This window comes from Arvicola amphibius, chromosome 3, assembly GCF_903992535.2.
Source record: "Arvicola amphibius chromosome 3, mArvAmp1.2, whole genome shotgun sequence".
In the NCBI taxonomy this organism is placed as follows: Eukaryota; Metazoa; Chordata; class Mammalia; order Rodentia; family Cricetidae; genus Arvicola; species Arvicola amphibius.
Window position 1 is genome coordinate 146,071,139 of NC_052049.1, and position 23,202 is coordinate 146,094,340.

Sequence of the window (23,202 nt, forward strand, 5' to 3'; positions counted from 1 at the left end):
TTCTTGTGAACACATATGAGATGGGTCGATGTAACATGGAAAGAGAAATCTGATTGAAAGTTCTCAGAGATGCAATAAAGTTGATAGCCAGTCTTTGAACTGGTTAATACATGTGAAAATTATACTGAGCACTCCTCTGCTATAGAGTCTGAAATCAGCTAAGAGTCATGCTTCAGGCTAAGGATGTAGCTCTGTGACAGAACGCTTTTTTGGCGTGCCAAAGGCCCTGCTTAATCCCTAGCAAGTGTACATGGATATGTTCATGAGCATGCAACATACAACGCAGAAACTTCAGCTGTTTTGAATTAGGTGGTCTGGAAGCTCTTCAAATTGATGTGAATGACAGTTATGTTGTAACCAGGGTTCCTAAGCGAATGCAGCTCTACGCATGGGTAGGTATCTGCAATATAAGATACACAGTGAATGCCCCTTCTTGGCGGTGGCTTTTATTTATTGATCCTTATGGGAGGACTGTCAGATACAAAATTAAGCCATTTTTAAACTTTGGATTCAAACCCCTTCTGTCACTTATCAACCTGAGTTAGTCATCTAACTTAGCTGGCCTTTAATTATCTGCATTATAAAATCAAACAAAATCGCTTAATTTCACAGAGTTATGGGAAGAGGGGCACTGTCATGAAGTGTTGAGAAGTGTGTTACCTAGTAGTTGGTGGACACAAGCACATGCTTTGAACCTGTTTTCTTGTCATATTAGCCTAGTCTTGCCAGGATCTACCAACCAAACAACATTCAGCTACTGCCATCCAGCCCCCAAGTTTTGAGGAAGATGGACAGCAGCAATAACGTGGAGGTAAACCCTGAGTGGCAGAGTCTGTCATTTGTCTTCATGCCACAACCTAGGCCTGACCCATAAAGAAACAGTAATCTGACTCTAACCTCAGCCTCTTTGTTCAGTCTGATGAACTTGGCTTTTATCCAAATGTCCTTAATTATACCCATTCCCATTCTAAGGGGAACTTGTCAATAGGGTCCGCCCACTAGGACAAACAGTCTTCCCCAGGGAACCGCACCAGTTGGTGGTCCAATATCAAATCGTCATCCTGAAAACACACAGACAAGTAACATATACAGACTGAGCAGGTCGTGTGCATTTAGGAATAAATATCTATATACTTATATGGATACAACAACAATTAATAATAAATAAGGCTGTGAGTTTGAAAGAGAGCAAGAGGACATGTATGGTAGCATTAGTGGGAAGGGAAAAATGATGTATTTATATTATAATCTCAAAAAATAAAAGACAATTTTCAAAAAGGATCTACCCACTAGCACTCAGGTGCCCCACCTCCAGCCTCCTCTCTTCCGCTAATTACCAGAACGGGTCCAACAGAACAGATCCACCCAAACCACAGGAATAAATGTGACATCAAAACCAGCAGGGCCAGGCATGATGTGAGCAACTGTAACCGCAGAACTTGATAGAAGAGTATAAAGGAACTGAGATCAGCCTGGGTTACACAGCAAGACTTTGTCCATAAGCTAAACAACAACAAAACCCCTGGAACTTTGCTCTTATGCTGTCTGCTGTTCAGAAATTGAATCAAATGCTGACCAAATTAGTTTGAAGGTGAATCTTCTATAGATAGAAGACTGCTTAGTGCTAATGCACATTTCCAGCTGAGGAGAAGCAAGTGGGCTATCTGAAGACCAAAGGAAGTGTATATAGCGGAAATCACTAGATCACAGCTAGGCATGCCTATTCCTTTCTGTCTCCCCATCCCACATCTGCCCTAAAGGTCCCAGACTGCACATGACAGTATCTGTGGGAGGGTCTTCAAAACATCTACCCAAAGTCCTGAAAAGAATAACACATAGCTTAAGTAGTCCTGTTCCTGAAAAATCCCGTTCTAATCAAAAGTCCCACATTGTTCTGATTTTATCAACTATTCTTTGTATTTAATTCCATGAGGAGGGGCTGATACCGCAGCAAAAATGTAAACTCTTTTCTGATTGAACGATTTGGTGATACTAATAAAAAACACCTGTTGATTTCCCTAGCTTACTAGGCATCTGCGTTTATTCTATGCTACTATTAACAGAATATCAAGGAATGCATGATGAATGGATAAATGGATGGATGGATGAGTGGGTGGATGGACGGACGGATGGACGGACGGACGGATGGATGGGTGGATGGATGGGTGGGTGGGTGGATAGATGGGTGGGTAGATGGATGAATGGATAGATGGGTGGATGGATGGATGGATGGATGGATGGATGGATGGATGGATGGATGGGTGGATTTAAAATAGAAATGTTTTTACAGTTCTGGTGATGGGAAAATTCTAAGGGGGAGTATTCTTGCATCTGGTGGGTGAGGAAAGCCTTCTTGCTTACTCACTCCACGGCAGAAAGTAGAAGGATGAGAGAGCATGAACGGAAGGTAGGGAAAGAGAGAGAGAAAGAGACCCCGAATTCGCCTTCTGTCTGCAGTCCGTTGCTCAGATAAGAAATCTTCTCCCACAGTAACAGCACCAATCTGTTTAAGTGGGCTGAACCCCCCCAGCCTCATTGCCTCTTCAAAATCACTCCCCACTCCACTATGGTCTTGGCAATCAAGTTCCCAGCACATGAACTGAAAGAGACCATTTCAAATCCTGGCACTTTAATGTTGTCCCCCAAATGAGTGTCATTCCTACATGCAAATACATTCACTCTACCTCAGTAACCTCAAAACATTAACTCAGGTCAGCACTAACTCAAAAGTCCGGAGTCCAGAGTTTCATCTGAATAGATTCTGAGTGAGAGTCCTGGAGTGGAATTGTGCTAAGGTAAATTCCTCTCAAGCTTGAAGTCTGTGAACTAACGAGTTACATGCTTCCAAATCAGTGCTGGGACAGGCACGGGAGGAGCTTCATCCCTAAAAGGAGAACCGTGAGAGAAGAAAGAAGTAACTGATTCAAATAAAGTGCCCACACAGCAGTGAGTATGCACGCTGGAGGATGTGTCCTGTGCCTCACTATGCTGCCTGTTGGACACACTGTAGGGTCCCCAGAGCCTCAGGTAGACCCCACACTCGTGGCTTTACATAGCCCAGGCCCTTCAGCGGCTTTCACAGATTGGAGTCTCGCGCCTGCCTCTCTCTCCAGCCGGCAATGCTGGTAACTCTACAGTTGGAAGTAGCCACACTCTCATGGCTCCATTACGCAGTTTTAGTCCTGCCTCTGCAACAAGCCTGCCTAGGCCCTAACACTGTCCAGAACATTCTTTAAAATTTAAGAAGAGCAAGCCATGCCCCCACAGCTCTTTGACTCTGGGTACATACAGAGTCAATACCACATGGGCACTGCCAAAGCTAACCACTGCAGTCCTACAGAGCTATGGCAGAGATACATCTAAGCCAGCATGAATGACTGCAAACTTCCTAAAGAGTGCACGGTAGTGAAGACTGGGGTCCAGCAGTAGGCTCCCTGAAAAACCTTGCTGTCAAGTTCCTCGCTGGCCTTGGAGATTTGCGAATGCCTTTTGAGCTATTTTTCCCATTGCCTTAATAAATAGAAACTGACTTCCTTTTACCTACAGTAATCAATCTGGCAAAAAGCCAAGTGATAGAAGGAAGAATTATGCCCTCAGTTGTAGGGCATTCTTTACAGGTATGGTTGACGAAGTTTCTCTAGATAGCCAATATTTGAAGTTTGCCAGTCATATGATCTCTTTCACAACGACGAAGTTCTCTCATTGAGCAACATGAAAGCAGCGGGATAGATGAATGAGTGTAACTGTGTGCGAAGAAAACCTTCTTACTCAAGTGACCCAGATGTTCAGATTGACAAACAAGACATAAAATCCGCCTGCTGATGCCTAGGGTTTCACTATCCACAAAGGCAATTCTAAAGGCGGTGTCACTAGCCTGTTGCTGGTGAGAGGCTGTTCAGCCTTTGAGAGGTGAGGTCCAGTGGAAGAAAGTTAGGTTGCTGGAAGCATGCCTTTGAGGAGGAATTGGGACCCACTCCCCATCCTTTCGCTGCTCCCAGACACATAATGATAAAAGGACAGCTCTGCTATGTGCTCTTACCGCAGTTCTCCATCTTGATTCGAGGCCCAAAACAAGGAGGCTCCATAGAATGACATCTCCAAAACTATGAGCCAGCACAAATCTCCCCTCCTTACAATTGTTACCTCATGTATTTTGTCACAGTGACAGACGTTAACTCACAGTGACCCTAAAATCATGTGAGGACTTCACATAATACAGCAACAGGGACAGATCTCAGCTCACAATAGAAAGCACGAAGCAAAACAGCCAAATGGAAATTCTGTGGCTGAAAATTATGTTATCTGAGAGCAAATATTCCTCAGCCAGGCTGGGGATTGCATAATAAAAGTCAATAGTCCCATTCACGTGTTGAGATCTAACCCTCTAGAATGAGAATAGTAAATGGTATGTTTTATGTCAGATAACTTGGTCATATAGAGTCTGTCTATGTGAATAAGAACAGGCTCTTTGTCTGAGAAGAAATGAGGGAATCCTGTCTCCTTCCACGTTTTGAAGACACACAGAAGGTACCATCTGTCAAAAAGAAAGCTTTCAGAAGATATCAAATCTGCTTGTAATTAAATCTTGGGCTTCCAGCCTACAGAATTAAGAAAAATAAAATTCTATTGTTTATAAGTTGAAGTCTAAGGCATACTACAGCAGCCCAAATAGATGGAGACTCCTTCCCATCTGAAGAACAAAAGAAAAAAATAATACTGCTAATGAATGTAGCCTTGGTGACCTGTATGTCTGACAGGAATCCCGAGGAGAAAAGAGAAAGAAACAGAAGGAAAGGGTATTTGAATACCTCATAAACACATAAGCATTGAATTCTTAGTCACCAGATGATGGCGCTGTCTGGGAAGGTGGCAGAACCTTTTAGAGTCAGGGTTACAAGGGCCTGGGTCACCTTAAGGTTTTCTATCCCAACACTACTTCCTCTTTCTTCTCAGCCTTCTGACTGTTGCCACAGAGTGACCAGCCAGCCTTGTGCATCTGTCACCATATCTTTCCAACCATGACGGAATATATTATCTCAAATGGTAAGTCATTATAAACCTCTCCTTCCTTAAATTGCTTTTTATCAGCTATTGTTTTGTAGTAATGAGAATAGGAACTAACATAGAAGACTGATACCAAGAACAGGTTATTTGTGGGACAAATGACCAACTGGTCCTTATACCTTCGGAACTCGTTTAGAGAAGGGGTGTGCAAGAATTTAGAATGTTATAAACAGAGCTTAAGGGGATGTTCTGATGGGAATTTGTAAGTCCAAAAGGATTAGAGAAATGTTTTTTCAAGAAAGGGTTTCTCTGTAGCCTTGGCTGTACTGGAACTCGCTCTATAGCCCAGGGTGGCCTCAAACTCACAGAGATCCTCCTGCCTTTGCCTTCTGAGAGCTGGGATTAAGGTGTGCTCCACCACCGCTACCCAACATAAAATTAATTTTAAAATAATTTTTGGTATGCATAAAATCTGAATACTTGTTAAAGATGAAAGCAAATTTGTACATTAATAAGAAGGCAGGATATGCTTATTTATTTTTATATAAAAAATTTTATCTTCGCTGAATATTTGATACACAGCATCTCCAGCATTTTTCAGGGTTGACTAATATTTTGATTTTATAATCATCAACACTGAGAATGCTGCTTGCCTAAATACATAGTCCAACATGGCAGAATCTGTTGTTCTAGGACTGTTTCAGAAATTTTTGGAAATTCCAGGTTGATCTCAAGCCAACATTTATGGAATTTTTTATGGAATTCAAGTCAGCAACTCAAACAGCAATTTTTTTCTCTGTTACTCATTCTTTTCCCTCCTTTTAAATACTTTTTGAGATTCTAGTTTAATTAAGACATTTCTCCCATCGCTTTCCTGTGTACCCCTTCCTGCTCTCCTTCAAATCCATAACCTCTTAAAAAATAGTTAAATGGCAACTTTTAAAATCAAATATTCCAGTGCAATACATTCCAAAGATGTCCTCCTAGATACCTGTGGAAGAATAACAATAGGAAAATATTGTCTTTATTTTCTATAAATAAACCATTGTGTTTCTGTAAAAGCAGACAAATTTTTGTGTACAGTAAAAATATACTACAGTTCATAAACTACAATAGTCTTAAATTAGAGTCAAAGTGTTTTAGGCAGCATTTATTGACATTATGCAATGTGGCGGCATGTGCCGTACAAAGTGCCTATAATCTTTGTTCAAAACCAAGGCTATCGTGGAATTATATATACATAACGCAATATGGGCAGCTTGGACAAGAGATAATCAAGATTTCTGACAGTGAGCTCATCTAATTCCTCAGGTAAAATATTCCACTGGCATTGGTAGCCAGCCTTAAGACACGTTGTAAGACTATAGTTTTCCTTTAACTCATTCTCATGAGTTAGAGCAAATCAGAAAAATGATGCTTCAAGAGTTTTAACAGGCACTAGGACTAGGGAGACAGCTGGATGGCTGGGAACACTCACTCTGCAAGCAGGCGGGCTTGAGTTTGAATTCCCAGCCAGCCATGACTCTAGGGTTGTGGGATGGAGACAGGTAAACCCCAAGAGCTCACTGGCCAGCCAGCCTAGCCAAAATGGTGAGCTCACTTCCGGCTCAGTGAGAGACCCTCTCAAAGAAATAACAAAGAAAGAGAAAAAGACACCAAACATGCTCTGACCTCTACCGGTGTGACTGAGAGTCTGCTCAACTGCCTGCGGTCTTCAAGTCTCCTCCTAGTGAAACTAACCTCAAGGCTGAAGAGGTCAATCCCCAGCCAGGTCTTTTGACTTCTACACTGACTCTACAGGGGTCTCTAGAGGAGTTCCAAACAACTTTAAGGCTAGAAACCAAATAGCTGCAGAATCCCAATTGACTATATTTTGATAGTTAACAATAAATAAGAATGTAGAATAATCAATGAAAATTTACCAACTATAGCATAAATGCCCTTAAACAAGTATCTAGCCAGCTGGGTGCTACCAGCCAAGTGGCTTGGGAGAACAGGATCACACTTGATATTAAGTTAATGGACAAGGTAGGTGTGTGAATTATGCTTGGCGGGAGGTGCTGCAGTTCCATTCCCACTCACAGTTCCTGGTGAAACAAGTGCTAAATTAGGAATGAATGAGCCTCCCAATCCTGTGCAACGATGGCTTGGAAAGTGGAAATGAGTAATGAATGACCGCAGTTCTGATCTCACCTGCTATATCACAGGAGTCACGGTTACAGTTGTATGTTATGTGCTCCTGTGCACACAAGAGTTAATCCAACAACTAATGAAAACGGCAACAACAGCCCAACATGTCTACGTCTTATCATATATTATTGATGGATTTCACAGGATAGGAAAATCGATAATGTTAATTTAGTTTGAATAAACAAATGAAAGTATATTGCAAAAGACTAGAAAATTGTGGGTATGAACAAAATGTACTGCAGTTTTGTTTTGTTTTTTTTTTTTATTTTATTTTATATTTTTTTTTTCTTTTTCGAGACAGGGTTTCCCTGTAGTTTCTAGAGCCTGTCCTGGAACTAGCTCTTGTAGACCAGGCTGGCCTCGAACTCAGAGATCCAGCTGCCTCTGCCTCCCGAGTGCTAGGATTAAAGGCGTGCGCCACCGCCACCCGGCTGCAGTTTTTTTTTAAATCAAAGATTGAATAAGACAAAACTCAACTAATTTCTTCATTTTTTTAAAGACGCTACGTGCTCACGGTTTCTTTTTCTACTCCAAACTGTATTGTGATGACCAACTGCATGGCGTTAAAGCTGGCCATCACATAAGAATGTGTGCCCCAGCTCTGGCCACCCAGCGGGAGGCACAGGATCCCTCTGAATCAGCAGTAAAAATCGAGTGGGGCCCTTGTTGGATGTGCTTGCCTGCCTGATTTGGCACAACTCTTTACCCTTGTTAAGAAATAAAACTTTTGCCTTGCCAGACGCTTTAGACTATGTGGTCATTTTCTTGAGACCCTGCACTTATTTTTTACACACTCAGTACTGGGAAGTGAAGCTGCAGATGCATGAATGCCAGGCAAACCCTGCCCTAGAGCTATATCCCCAGATCTCTTTTAACTTTTTATTTTGAGATAGGGTTTTACTAAGTCTCCCAGACTGGCCTTGAACTTACTCTGTAGCCTTCCCTGGCTTTTAATCTGTGAGCCTCATGCCTGCGCTACCAGATCTGACTTCTTAAAACTTTGCATACCTCTCTCTCTCTCTCTCTCTCTCTCTCCCCCTCCTTCCTTTCTTCCCTCCCTCCCTCCCTCTCTCTCTCCCTCCGTCTATTGTATGTTCCAAATTTTCTACATTCCCACCATGAAAAACTTGATGCATAAATATATAAATACAACCTGCTGGGTCTATTTAACGTTGCTTGTGTGTATGTGAGTTCAGTGTACTGGCACTGGCTAGTTCATCAGGGAAGACTAGTTCTCCCTCTCAGCAGTTGTTATGTGCTGCTAAAATTACTCCAATGATCCGAACAACCATCCTGGAGCTTAGTCCTGTCAACAACTTGAATCTGTTAAAAACATTCCAGAAATTCCAGGGCGGCAAGAGACCTGGGGAGTTATCTCACATCAGTGGAAATGAATGTGTGCAGGAATCACAAACCTAGGAATGAATTGTGGCTTTTGCCTTTAAACACCCCCTAATCCTCCCCACACCCATCACCCCCAGCACTGCTGCCGCCTCCCTGTACCAGGCAGGACCAAAGTCTTAAATCCAATCAAGAAAACTGTGGTCAGGTGCAATTTAAATAAAATTCAGCTGATTAAAATCTTGATAGAGTGCAGGTGGTCTTTTGGTGTTCTCAAAGTCCACAACAGTTTGTTGCCTGTAGTTCTTTGACCAGGAGTGGGGCTCTGAGATTTCCCCCTTCTAGCATGTCTACTGATACCGCCATTGCTCAGATCCTGGGTATGCAGCCATTTCTAGGAGAAACTGTTTCCCGGTGTGGGAGACACAAAGGCCCTTTTGCTTGCAGATAAGCATTAGGGAAACTAGGCATGTTAAACATGCAGGGTTGTCTCAAATGTATAACCTGTTTTCCACGCAAAAGGCTGGAAGTGGACATGGCTGATAGCCCAGTGACCTTTATTCTATCTGTATGACCAAGACCACACCAGATCCCCCCACAGCCCCTTATCATGAATTTGTTTTTCTCAGTCGATCTATAGAACCTATCTTTATGGAAGATGTCACATGTAATTTTATAAAAAGTTTTGATGTAGTCATGTCTTGAGCTTTATTGCACTCAGGACTGAGTTAATTATTAACTGGAAACTTTTTTTCTAAATTGTGCTGTCCTTAAACATGTCTGAAATAGACTACATGGGTCAAACTCTCGAAATTTGAACCGACACCGGGTACTGGGTTATGGTGAACCAGACTTCTTTCTTTCCTCTTGAGGACTGGTGCTCTGCTGGCTGTGCTGTTGTGGAGACTGCACAACTGACTTCATGATGGAAATACCATTCAGGTCCCCAAACTCAGCAGGTAGATAGCACCATCTGCCTAAACTAAAACAAAGACCAAAACCATCAAAGCCCATAGTTCTGGAGAAATCTCTAAATATACCAACCCTACTTTTTGGCTTCTATAGTTTCAATTCTAGCCAACTGTTTTGTTAACTGAACAACAAGAAACTTGTTCATAAAAACCCGGAATATGGTTTGGGTGGTTAAAAGCTCACCTTGAGAAAGAGTTGGATCCTAAACACCCAGGGCAGTCTCTGACCAGCTAATACAGACTTTTCTTGGCTTAAACCCCGTCCCAGTGGTCTCGGGTGGATACCCTACAAAACACACATGCAGCAGGTTTCCTGGTCTTTTTGACCCTCTTCTGCACTGTTCCCTGAGCCATAAATGCAGAGCCTGCGGCAGAGATCTTTCCACTGGGGCTGGACACCCATAATGATTCATTCTCTTCGTTTTAACCAGCTCTAGTTTTCTGTAATGGTCTCTGCTACAGAGAAACTTCTCTGCTGGGAGTGAGTTACACTTATCTGTGAGTAAAAGAAAAAGTATCTCCCTGGCCCTACTGCGGCCCGGGTCTGTGTTGATGTCTGTGGTTCCTATTTCCATGAGGACCACACAGATTCCTGGGCTCTGGGCCACCACCTGAGGCCATGTTGGTGTCTGAGAGCCATGCTGTCACTGAGGCCATGCCAATCTGGCTGCTATCCTGTGCTGCTACCTGGGGCCACAGTGATATCCAGACCCCAGCAACTGCCATGTCTGGGACCATGTCTGGGTTTATGGTTCTGCTGCAGCTGTGGTCTGTGTTGAAGTCCGTGATCCACCCATGTTGCCACCAGGGGCCACACGGAGGCCTGGGTCTGGGGTGCAACCTGTGGTCTTGTTGGAATCTGGTGGCCATGCTGCAGCCAGAGCCATACAGATCTGAGTGACCTGTTCTACCAACCAGGGCCATAGTGTCATGTCTGGGTCCATGGTTCTACCTCAGTCAGGGTCTATGTTGAAGTCTGTGACCCATGTTGCCACAGAGGGCTGTGTGGATACCCAAGATCAGGTCAGTCACCTGAGTTCATGTTGGTGGCCAAAAGACATGCTGCATCCAGGGCCATGCAGATCTGAGTGGCCTGTGCTGCTACCCAATGCCATGGTGATGTCTGGGCCAGACCTGCAGCTGAGGGCCATGTCTGGGGAGCCTCTATGACTCGGGGCAGCCACAGGATATCTGACAAGAGTTTTGGTGAGAATCCATTGATGATGGTGGGCCAGAAACCAGAGGCCTTGAGCCAGACCAATGATTCATTGCAATGAACATTTGCAAGTAAAGCTGATTGGGCAAAGGGGTCTACTGCGTGACAGACACACCACAACTCCCAATGCCATCGGGATGAAGAGATGCTGAAGAGGTGGGGAAGATGGAGGAGTCATGAGGTTTTTTTTTATGTTGTTGTTTTTGTTATATTTGTTTGTTTGTTTTTTAGTTTTCTTTGGGGGGCACAGCAGGGGTGGGGGAGAAAACAGGGGGACTGGGAGGTGGGCAGAATTGTGGTATATGATGTGACATTCTCAGAGTCAATAAAGAAATTATATTAAATAGAAAAAGTATTTAGAATGCCAATAAAAATTATGCCGACCTAGTAAAGTAGAAGTAGTAAGATCTCTAAAATCATGACGTCACTAGCACAGATAGGTGACCAGGTTTACAGGACCAGGCATGGTTTTCCTCCTGCTGAGTGTGTCTTAAGTCCAATTAGAGAGCTATTGGTTTCTGCCTAGATATGAGGACCACTATGGCACCTTCAGGAGCAGCTTGCTGTGCTGATCATTGGGGCTCACAGGCATTTCAGCTGGGTAAGACTACTGACTGTGTCTCACCTTTGGCAGCTTACACGGTACCTTCTGTTACTATGGCAGCCGGTCCTCAGGGAAGAGGTTTTCATCAGCTGCCTTTTTTAAGCAACCCCTCACCACTTGCCTAGGGATGGCACCATCCACTACATCAATGAGCAACCAAGAAAATGCTCCAACAGACATGTCCCCAGGCCAATCTGATGAAGTTAATTCCTCAACTGAGGGTTCCTCTTCCCAGGTGTTCCAAGTTGACGACCAAGGTTAGGGATTACATTTTCAGAATTTTAAATTATTTATTTAATACATTGGTGTTTTGCCTGCAAGTATTTCTGAATTCGGGAATCAGATTCCCTGGAACAGGAGTTACAGGCAGCTGTGAGCTGTCATGTGGGTGCTGGGAACCCAACCCCGGGTCCTCTGGAAGAGCAGCCAGTATTCTTAACCGCTGAGCCATCTCTCCAGCATCTTAGGGATTTTAATCATCAAACGCACATCATCCTTGGCTTCCGTCCTCCACAAATCATACAGCCCAGACCTTTTGCAACTTGACTACAGCTTTAGTGGTTTTGTCTTCACGTTTTTTTCCCTTCTTGCCACACACTCTTACACAAAATTCATCCCTATCTAAATGCTCTTTTCTCTTTTTATATCTTTATCCTCATGCTATATCCTCAGTGCGCTCTCATGCTAACTTACTGTTTCTAATTTCATTTCCCTAAATACGAGTTGAACAGAAATCACACACATGACCCACTGTAGCAAACTAAGATGTTTGAATACACATCACATTCACCTTCACACTGTCTCCAGGATGCTTCCACCACCAAACCAGCATGAACACTGCAGTGGTCTCTTGGTTCGGGAGTTGTCTTCCCAGAATCTCGGCATCTGTTGGAATGGACCATCAGAGAAAGAACCTTCATTTCTCCTTTCTCTACCTGGGCTGGGTTTCTCACTTCCCAACACTGGAGGTTTCTTATGTCCCCTGCACCTTTTGTTTTCCTTCTGGGGAGCAATCGCGTGATTGACATCTCAGTCATGTCCTCTGAAAATTCCTGACCCTTAAGGTACTTTCCAGATCAGTTTTCTTATCGTGGTTCCTCTAAAAAGTTAACTAACTAGTTGCCAGGAAATGGTGGCACACTCATTTAATTCCAGCTCTTGAAAGGCAGGTCTCTGTAAATTCCAGGCCAGCCTTGGTCTACAGAGCGAGTTCCAGGACAACTAGAACTGTTACACAGAGAAACCCTGTCTTGAAAAATAAAATTAAGAGAAGAAGAAGAAAAAAAAAAAGAAAAGAAAAAAATTGAGTTACCTTTGTGCTTGTTTGGGGCCCTTATCTCTCTGCATTGTTTACTTTTGATTTGGGGTTTCCATTAGTTCTGGGGACAGGGAATGTCTCCACAGCCAGGGCCACCACAGCAAAACAATTGGGTACCCCTCCTAGGGTAGGAACTAGCCCTCAAGACTGTCAGTCATGAGAGGAGAGGCCCATGTTTGGTGCCAAGATGTAAAATGTGGGTCTAGGGAGGTCTCAAGAAAATGACCACACAATCTGAAGTATTGTGACAAGGTAAGAAACCTCACTTCTGCAGAAGGGGTTGTGGCCATGCCAGATCAAGTACGCAAACACTCCATGTAAGGCCCTAAAGCAGAGCTATACAGTGCCTCACCCTGAATGGCCAGAGCACAGCCTCATGTTCTCGCGTGAATGGCTGATTTAAAGCAACACAGCTGATAAGCAGAATGCAATTTTGAGCCTATAGTGAAACCTGGAGCCTGTATTTTGATTTCAAAAAATATTGACCCTTGAGGAGTTTTAATTTCTGCCAAATGATTTCTTTTAAAATAGAAATGAAAACCAAGACAAAACAAAACAGAGAACAAAGAAAACAAAACACCCACACTTAGAAATGGAGTTCTGTCTTACTTAACCCCTTGATAGAAAAGACAGCACATTCTGGTTCCAGTTCCAACAGAGGGGAAACGGTTTGGAGACATTCAGTCGGACACAGTAGTATGATCTGCCTGCACTCGTGGCTTCTCAGGAGGCTCAAGCAAGATCACCTGAGCTCAAGAATTCAAGGTCACCCTCAGCAACATAGAGAAACTGTATGTCAGAAGAGAAAAACACAAGATTTTAACCACATTTTGATTTAAGGCCCATTCCAGGAGATGGAACCCATACCTGCCACAGCTAAAGTAGCCAAAACCCTGAGCCTAGGTAAGCATGGGCCCTCAGAGAAGACCTGCTACTAGTATCCCGCTAGAGGGACAGAACAATGAAATGACCCTAATGATACACTGCTATACCATAGCACAGAGCTATGCTCGGCCCTCAGCTGAGGAGATCTCCCTTTCAGAGGATGGTAATTACCAGAGACCCACACGGGGACAATGTGCAGGGCGTGAGAGACTTTGGAGCACGCAGCCCTAAATGGGATGTCTTTATCAAACCATTCCCATCAAGGCTCAGGAATCTGTGGGGGAAGAGGAGACAAAACGATTGTGAAAGCCAGAGGTGGGTGACATCAGGGAAACAACTTCCAGACACAGCAGATCTGACAGACATCTGAGCTCACAGACTGGAGCAGCATGCACGAACCCTGCCCAGCTTCAAACTAGACAAAAGCCCAGCACTTAGAAGACAAGGACACAGAATCCCAGGAAGCAATTTGCAGTTTGATACCTGCTGGGCAAGGGAAAACAGGTTTTCTGCACTGGAGAATGTAGGACAGCAACCACACTCCAGGATGAATGTCAAAAGAAAGGCATGTTCTCCCACTCAAAAATAAGCAAAGTATAAGAGGATGTAGTCATGGGGGAGTAACAAAATTCCTCCGCTGCAGTCACAACAATCATGGGTTTTAACAGCAATCAGTAGACCCAACAAGCTCAAGCCTCCCTCCAGCTGCTCACACTGGAGACCGTGCTGTGGACTGGCTTTCTACCCTTCCTATTACTTCTCTATGGCAGGGAAGGACCTGGCTGGAAAAAAGAGAAGCTTCAGTGAACTTCTGAAGAAGTTGACTACAGACCTAAAAGTTGCTTGTTTCTTGAATTCAGGGTTACGTTCCCTTCCTTTTGCTCATAGCCACCTTAAATTTCTAGCTTTTAGTCAGGCATGGTGGCACATGTCTTTAATCCCAACATGAGGGAGGTAGAGGCAGGTGGACCTCTGAGCTTGAGGACAGCCTGGTCTACAGAGTGTCCAGGACAGTTGGGGCTTCACAGAGAAACCCTGCCTTGAAAAGAGATTCTGGCTTACAAGGCTGGAGAGATAACTTGATGATTAAGAAGAGCATTGATTGCTCTCTCAGAGGACCCAGGTTCAATTCCCAGTACTCACAAGGTCAATTACATCTATTTGTAACTCCAGTTCCAAGGGGTGTGGTATCCTCTTTTGATCACCAGTCATACCCCATGAACATGTCTGCATTCAGGTCAAACACCTATACACAAATAAATAAATGAATGAATGAATGAATAAATAAATAAATAAAATTTGTTTAAAAAAAGGTTAATTCTAGTTTCAATTACAACCCTTTTACAAATGCCTAGGTGCAAATTGCATTCTTTCCTCTACCTGCTCAGGTAGTTCCAACCCACTCAAGAGAGCATCCATGACCAGACTTCAAAAAGTAGAAGCCCACAATTAAAGATCAGGCAATCTTCTGGGTCACACCCTCAGACTTCACTTCCCTGCTGACCTGATGGATACTCCAATGTTACAGAAGAACTTTGGGTGACTGTCCAGGCAGTGAGGTGTCTCTGTCAATTCTAGAGTTTTGGAAGTTGTTTACTTAGGTAATATTATATCCTTATGGAGTCTTTGATGGAATTGAAGAATAGACAGTTATAGTTTTTCTTAGTTATGATAAAAGATAAAGTAGATATAAATATTGTAACTGTAATTCTTGCTTGATACCTGTTGTGTTGTATATAATTTTTCTATGTTAAAGTTAAAACCTTCCTTTTTTATTTAAACAGAAAAAGGGAGGTGCTGTGGGATTCCCCTCTGTATGCTGTGAATACCATTGGTTAATAAAGAAACTGACTTGTCCTGATAGGGTAGAACAGAGCTAGGCAGGGAAAACTAAACTGAATGCTGGGAGAAAGGAGGCAGAGTAAAAGAGAAGTCAGGAAGCCCCGCCAGAGACAGACACCAGAACTTTACCTGATAAGCCACAGCCTCGTGGCAATACGTAGATTAATGGAGATGGGTTAAATTAAGATGTAAAAGTTAGCCGATAAGAATGGTATTCATGTGTGTGAAACAGATCTGCTAGGAGATGACAGATGGTGGTAAGCCAGGCAGCACCAATCTCAAAGGCACCAATGATTAAAGACTGAGGAGGAAATAAACATCTGCACATTGCAGTAAGATGGGAAGGGCGCTTTAAGCTGGACTTCAGATCCCAACTTCAGAGAACTCGGACTGTGAGCGACCCACACTAGGAAGGGAGATACTGACTTCAGGACCAGGAGAAGCCTTGGGAAATGTGCAAAAATGAAGGAAGAAACTCGCTGCAAGTCTAGGAAGAGACTGTTAGGAGCTTCTTGGCAAAGAATTTTGGAGGTGTTCTAGAGGTTGTGAGAGAAATCAGTAAGAAAGGAGAAGGGGAGTGAGGTGGATCGGAAGAGAAAAACCGAGAGAAACACGATGAGGGACAGCCAGAAGGCACACTACCTTACATTTTGATAGTAACCTAGGCTACCGACCAAGCTGACTTACAGTATCCTGTTGACACTTTAACACTGCGCTCTCCAGTGGTGTTTGTTTCGTTTTGTTGTTCATTTCCTTACTTTGCGTTTAAGAAGGAAGTTAGGATACCCTACCTGGAAGAAAGTGGAGAAAGCGTTTCTACCTCACTCGTCTATGTCAAGCCCAGAAGAAAAAAGAGGGAAATTCTCTTCGGAGTTTGGTAAGCTTCCCAGCAGGCTAGATCACAGCACCTGCGGCTAAATTTTTGGCAAACTAAACAAAACACAGTCTGATAATGAAATAATAGGCTCTCTATAATATTCTTCAAAAAGACATTTAAAAGGGATCTTATTTAATTTATCGGGTCTTCTTATTCTAGGAAGAAATCTCCATGAGAACAACATAATCATGCTACTCTGCATGCTAAACTTTCAAAGTAAATTCTGTGTGGCCCAGATCAACACTACCACTAATTTCCCAGCTAATCTGTGAAGATATTCAGTCCAGATTAGAAAATAATAACGGCCCTTTGTAGAAAGCTCTCCATGGCCCCACTTGGGCTGTGTGGAGATCCTTGTGGGCAAGCCCTACTCCAGGGACTCTTTTCCCAGCTCTGTAAACGATTTGGTAACTACTTGTTTACACAAGGAAGACAAAGGCTGCCACTGTGACCTCAGCCATAATCTACTTCCTAAGATGCGACCTCACATTCGGGGCTTGAGCTACTGCTACCATCACTGCAACAAATTATGACTCAGGATGAGGATTTCCTCATCACACTGGCCTGTTCCTGACCCCACTGGGGGCAGTGTAAACTCTGCTTAGTTCCCAGTATGTGGAAACAGTTCACGCTCTCTCAAGAAATTTGTATTTGTTTATCTGTAGAGAGAGAAGAACGTCACTTTACCGTGACCTTGAAAGACAGCTCTAGACAGAGGTGTTTCATTTTGGATATGAATTTTCATATATGACATGATGAAACTATGCTGATAAGAAAAGATCTGTGCTTATTAAGGGCCATCTTAAGAAAGAATTTTCCTTTTAAAACAAACCATTGCTTACAGATTTTCTGGCTAGCCTAACTCCTGTGTACTCTTCTCTCTCAAGTCTGCATTTATGACCACAACTTCTGGCATGCCTGGAGGCCTCCCCTGTATCTCCCTTCATTGGCACACAATGAAGTCCATAATGTTCTACTACAGCAATGAGTACATGTATGAGGGTTTCCTAGAGATTAAGCTCAGGAACATAGCATGTGCTATGTTAATTAAGCCTATCCATGGCCCAGTGTAGACATTATTCTAAAGTCACTATAGATAAAGAAATATAATGGTATAGAGATAAAAACACACCCCCCCCCCCAAATACCAAGATTAAGAGGGTTTTTTGTACAGTTTTGACCCAATAAGCCTAATCGTATTATTTGGAAAATCTGTATTGAATGACTTCTGTGGGTGGATTTTCTATGTGTCTCAGCAGCTGCTCCCAAATAATCACAAAAAGGCTTAATCTTAATTATAAAAGCCCGGCCAATAGCTCAGGCTTATCTTCAGCCAGCTCCTTACAACTTAAATTAGCCCATACGTCTTATCTAAGTTCTACCATATGGCTCATGGCTTATTACCTCATTTTCTACATATCCTGTTTCCTCAGCTGGCTGGCATCTCTTCTGACTTCATACTTTATCCCAGAATTCTTTCTGTCCCGAAAATCCTGCCAACCTATCAGCCAATCAGCTTTTTATTAACAATGAAAATAATGCATTTTCCCAGTGTACAGAAGTATTATCCCACAGCAGATTTAAACCATCACTCAGTCAAGATACCTAGGGTTAATTTGCATAGAAAGCATGCACTTTCTATGATTCCATATTTCTGTAAGAATTAAATGCTATGAATTAATTCAGCTTATAAAAGTAGTGGAACGTAACATAGAAAATCATGCAAACAAACAAAATAGCCAAACTATAAATCCATATTTAAAACCAGTGCTTTCTCCTGTAAGTTTATGGATAAGGAATCTAAATATTGTAGGTATATAAGAAATGTATACCTTTACTTCATTCCTTTACTTCGCATTTACCCCCCTGGCTAAGCACTCTGTAAGCTATAGCTCCTATTTAAATGTCTACCCTATATTTTTTTTAAGCTTTGTTTTTAGCTATGTGAGGTGAGTGGATTGAACTTGGACTTTGAAAGCAAACAGACTGGAACAAATGTGATTCTGTTTACTAGTGTGCCTTGTTGGGCTTCCCCACTGAGAGGGGCCCCTCCTCGGTAGAATGGAGTAGCGCCTTTTAGTAAATAGTCTTTCTTAACCTTCTTCCTAATCCTGTACACCTGGAAACTCTCTCCTGGCCCTCTCTTCCTGCACCCCACCTGATTCTTCCATTTGAGGCAGGTTCTTGCTGTGCAGTCCAACCTGACCTTAAACTAGAAATCCTCCTTGCTCAACCTTTATAGTGTTCCAGTTCCAGTTAATGTCCCAATAAGGCCACAGAGTATATTTCTCACAAAGGCTGTTGCTGCCCACAGCAAGCTGTGACCAGATCAGGAAGACTGCCATCTAATCAGCTGCTTTGCCATCCCTGGGATGGAGGGATGGAGGAGGTCAGTACAGGAGTACCCTGAGATACTCAGGCCACACTCTTTGAGCATTTTATTTATTTGGTATGTGGAATGAAATGTACATAAAACTGTCCAAGTCATAATTATACTTATTGAATAATGTCTTAGTTCCTCATCCTGATCCAGACTGAAGACAAACAGGCAAACTGCTCACCTGGTATGGGGAGTTCACCTATGTGTTCAGCATCCCACCCACCATGTCCTGGGAGAGCTTGCATCATGTCTTGCTCTTACATCTTCTACAATTTCCTACTGGTCTTCATCACTTGCTGACCTTCTCAACTACATGAAGACAAGCACTTTTTTTTTTTATTTTTCAAAAGTCTAAATAAACTAAAGAAAGAGGCAGGGTGTGTGATGTCAGCAGATGAGAGGTAGAGGCAGGAGGCTTGGGAGGTCAAGCCTATGTTTGGCTGTCAGTAAATCTGAGGCCAGCCTGGGCCACTTGAAACCCTATCTCAAACAACAAAACACATCACTCACAAGAGCTTTGCATTTTCATTAAAATATTGGCACATCTCAACAGCAAGAGCTCAAATACTACACAGTGCAAAAATATTACACATCCTCAACTCTTTTAGTAGTACTGACAACAGAGAATGTTTAGGATGAAGGGGAAACCTAACCTTCAGACTCACTTATAGCAGGTGAGAAGGGAGAGGTCCCTTGACAGTAAACATAGCATGCAAATTCGTGAAATCCTGTTTCTTAGGCCTCTTCCATCCCCGGAATCTGGCCACATCCTTAGGTCTCAACAAATGCCAAGTGTAATTCAAATGGAGGGTGCAAACCAAATCCCTTCCACATCATTTGTACTTTGCTACCACATACACGGAAGGAATGGCTGTTTCCACCAGGTAAGCTTGAAGCTCTTCCCTAGTGAATTTGAAAGCTTTGGAGAAGGAGTGTATCAAAAGAGGTGTGCATGGCAAGTGATATCACACCTGGAATCCCACAGGTGAGGCTGTGCTATGTGCTGGAGCAGAAAGAAGGCGGACTGAGGTCACGGTTCAGTCCCTACAGGTGTAGCTGGCATATTGTTGGGTCTCAATGGCCTCACTGAAAAAACTCGGTAAATAGGTCCACTCTCTGGCTTTCCCCTGAAACTGAAGTAAGCGTGTGGCATAAGGCAGACGCAGCACAGGGCAGTTTATTAAAACCCGCTGGAGGCCATTAGGTCTCAGACCCAGGGGAGCTCGAGTCCCCAGGGCACAGCGCCTCCGCTCCCCTCCCAGGATCTCAGCAAAGCCGCCAACGAGGAAACGTAATCGCGTGACGCCCGAGGAACGACGCGCGGTCCGGACTTGCGTCTCTGAAACGGCTGCTACGACAACGACCTTCCTGCGGGTACGCGACAGCCTCCGCTCGGGACCAGACCCGGAGGGCGAGCAGCCCGCGCAGAGTGCTGAGTCACGGTGAGGCGGCACGGCGCGCCGGAGAGGCGGTCCGGCGGTCACGTGGCCAGCGCTACCACAACAACGGCGGGCGTGCGACGACGCCCTGGCGCTGCCGGGCCCGCGCCAGCTCCGCGGCCGGGTTTTCCCGCGGCCGGCGGGCGGGCGGGGCCTGACCGCGCGCGCGTGCGCTCGCTCGCCGGCTCGGTGGGCGCACAGAGTTTGCGCGCACGGCTGGGTGCCCCGAGACTCCCAGCTTTTCCTCCCGGGTGCGCCTGTGATCTTGGCGGAGGGGAGAGCTGGTTCTGCAAGCTGGGAGCTTTTTCTCCTCTTAGCATAAACCCCCCCCCCCCCCCCCGGACTCGCTGCCGGCTGAAAACTATGCTCCCCCGCTGAACCCTGCCGACGGGTTTGCACTCTGTACCGTGCCATCCTGGAGACGTGCAGGTGCAAAGAAAGCACTGGCAGAAGGGAGCCGCTTGCTGAACGTTGATTTCGTGGGTGCCTCTTTTCTTTTTGAACATAGCTAAAGGCACTGCAGGGAGCATGACTTAAAATTTGGCAGAGCTGCCCAGTGGCGCCACAGTGTCTGTGCCTAAGTTATCTTCCGGAGTTCTGAGACCTTCGCGTGGGAGTGAACGTTCAAAATTTGGACGTGGGGCCGGAGAACTCCCAACGCGATGGTGAACCCCAACCCAATGTAGGTCAACACAGATCACCGATTAAATAGCCACTACGTTCAGCATCGCGTCGGAATTTGACTGCTAGAACTTGTTCAGTTAACTGAACCGTGCAAATCTCTTTCCTCCTGACACTGAGTTGATGCTCTCCCTGGAGACCGTTTCCTGGTCTCTGAGAAAACAGAGGAGGTGTATGAAGAAAGTGCTTTCCAACGTGTAAACAAGTCTACCCCGGCTCTGTTTCAACGAGGTATAGCTAGTGCGGGCCACAGGTCAAGATTTTTCAGTTGCCACCTTAGAGAACTGAAAAGAAAATAGTGGAGCAACGTAAATAATGTGCTATTTATTTTAGCCAAACGCCTGAAATCTATTGTGTCAACATGTAATAAATATAATTTTTAGTGAGTTATTTTTACTTTTGTTGTAAGTATTCAACACTAGTCTCCTGGGTCACTAAATTTTCATTGGAAGACTTAATTTGCATTTCGATTCCATAAAATTTACAGTTGAAAATTCAGTGTGTTCACATTCCCAACTTGTTCCAAACCTATGTGTAAGTGTCCCTGTTACCGAATGAAAGATGAAATTTTAGCGTTTTGGGGTTTTTTGTTTTTGTTTTTTTGTCTAGCCTCAGGTCTGTGGTAGTCCTATCACAACCTCCAGTGAGGGGGTGTTTACAGATCTGAGACACCACTGCCAAGTGAAATCAATCTGAAACATTTAGCACAATTAAGTTTAATGAAACTAAAAATTCACTTGTTCAGTCACGTCTGTGGCACTCCCAATGCTTAATAGCCACTTGAGGCTGGTGGCTATTGTGCTGAATCATGCAGGTGCATGGAAATGGAGGGCGAAATTTTGAGACTAACCAAATGATCCTTGGGTTCGTTTACATACAGGTGAAACAGCTTTTCTCCCTCTCCCCATATCGGCTCTTTCCACACAGAAGCTAACACTTACTAAGCAGTAGGCTATATTGAGCACTTTTCTAGAAATATAAAATACACACACACACACACACACACACGTGCGTGCACACACACACACATCAGCTCTACTCCAAAGAAAGTCACCATCTAGCATATATAGTGTTATGTATATGTTAGCAGAGGTGTATACACATTCAGACACAAGACAAAATAACCAAGGCTCAAAGGAGTGTGTCAGCTGGAGAATCCCAGGCACGCAGACAAAGTGAAGGAGGACCAGAACACAGTGGTTAATGGCCATCCTTCTGCAGGAGGGCTGGTGGGAAGGACACAGTAAGGTAGGGACAGTAAGCAGCAGAGGTTGAGTGGGTGGGGGGGAATTTGAATGAGTTGGTTTTTTTTTTTTATTCTAGTCATTAATGTCATTGTCTCCTCAGATATCATCTAACCTATGCACACGCACACTTACATACACCCCACTGTGGAAATCACAGCATACCTTCAATTTCCATGGTCCCAAGTTCTTTGATGGGCACATTCAATATGAAGGCAGTGAGAAAATATTCTTGTCATGCATTCATTGATTAGTGTTTATTAAATGTGACTAGTGTTTATTAAACATTAACTCTAAGACAGGAGTAGAAGTTCATACCTATAATTCCAGAACTCAGGAAGCTCCAGGCAGTTCAAGGCCAGGTCAGATTACTAGTGAGGTCTTGTCTCTAAGTACACACACACACACACACACACACACACACAAATGTAACTACAGTCTAGGAGAAAGGGTGTAATAATTTTTTTTTTGCCCTCTTTCCAGGAATGGATCAGCTAGTTACTGCATATATTTATCCAGTTGCAAAACATTAATCGAACAGTTATTCAGGGGCAAGGTGCTACATTCCCTTCATTCCCACCTAATCCCACTCTTAGTGCCTTCAGCGTGCATGGTAAAGCTCTCCAACCTGGTGCTGGGTGAATCCTAGGTTCTGAGGTGGGGGAACTTCTGAAGATTGCTCCTCACACTGCCTATGTGGAGATAGTCACAAGACATCTTCTGCACAATGAATGTCTGCGCCAACCAGATCCCATAGACAAACAGTTAACTCAGACGATTTACAGTGACTGCATCTATATGCCTGACCCCTTGTAGACACATGAATTCATGTAAATCACCAGCAATCGACTCTACATATCCAAGCCATGTACAACACCCATTAAAAAGTATTAATCTATACAGGTTCGAAGAGTTGAATAAATATTCCAGCTGACTCCCGAGTTAATATTTTTCACAACACATTTTTTTGTCTCTCACCGTTTTGTAAGCATGAGGCCCCCTTCCCACTTAAAAAAAAAAACCAATCTGGTCTGCTTTACATCCATTCCATCAGTTTTTCTTGACCTGGATTTTATCTCCTGGGACTATGACTTCTCTTGTTCTTACTCGCTGATAGCCAGGCCACCCGCGAACGCCTACGGCCTGAGCCCCGCCCCTGCCTCAGGCCCCGCCCCCGCCCCGCCGCTTCGGTCCCCGCCCCCGCCGTAGC

General features: G+C 44.0%; 1 long non-coding RNA gene across 1 annotated transcript; it reads right to left on the reverse strand.

Moving 5' to 3' along the window:
* Positions 1-14,683: 14,683 nt before the first annotated feature.
* Positions 14,684-22,201, reverse strand: LOC119810307. The gene is made up of 3 exons (XR_005284732.1): positions 22,158-22,201; positions 20,474-21,032; positions 14,684-14,775 (listed from the first exon to the last, which is right to left on the reverse strand). It is a non-coding gene; the product is annotated as an uncharacterized LOC119810307 (long non-coding RNA).
* Between the last annotated feature and the right edge of the window lie 1,001 nt (positions 22,202-23,202).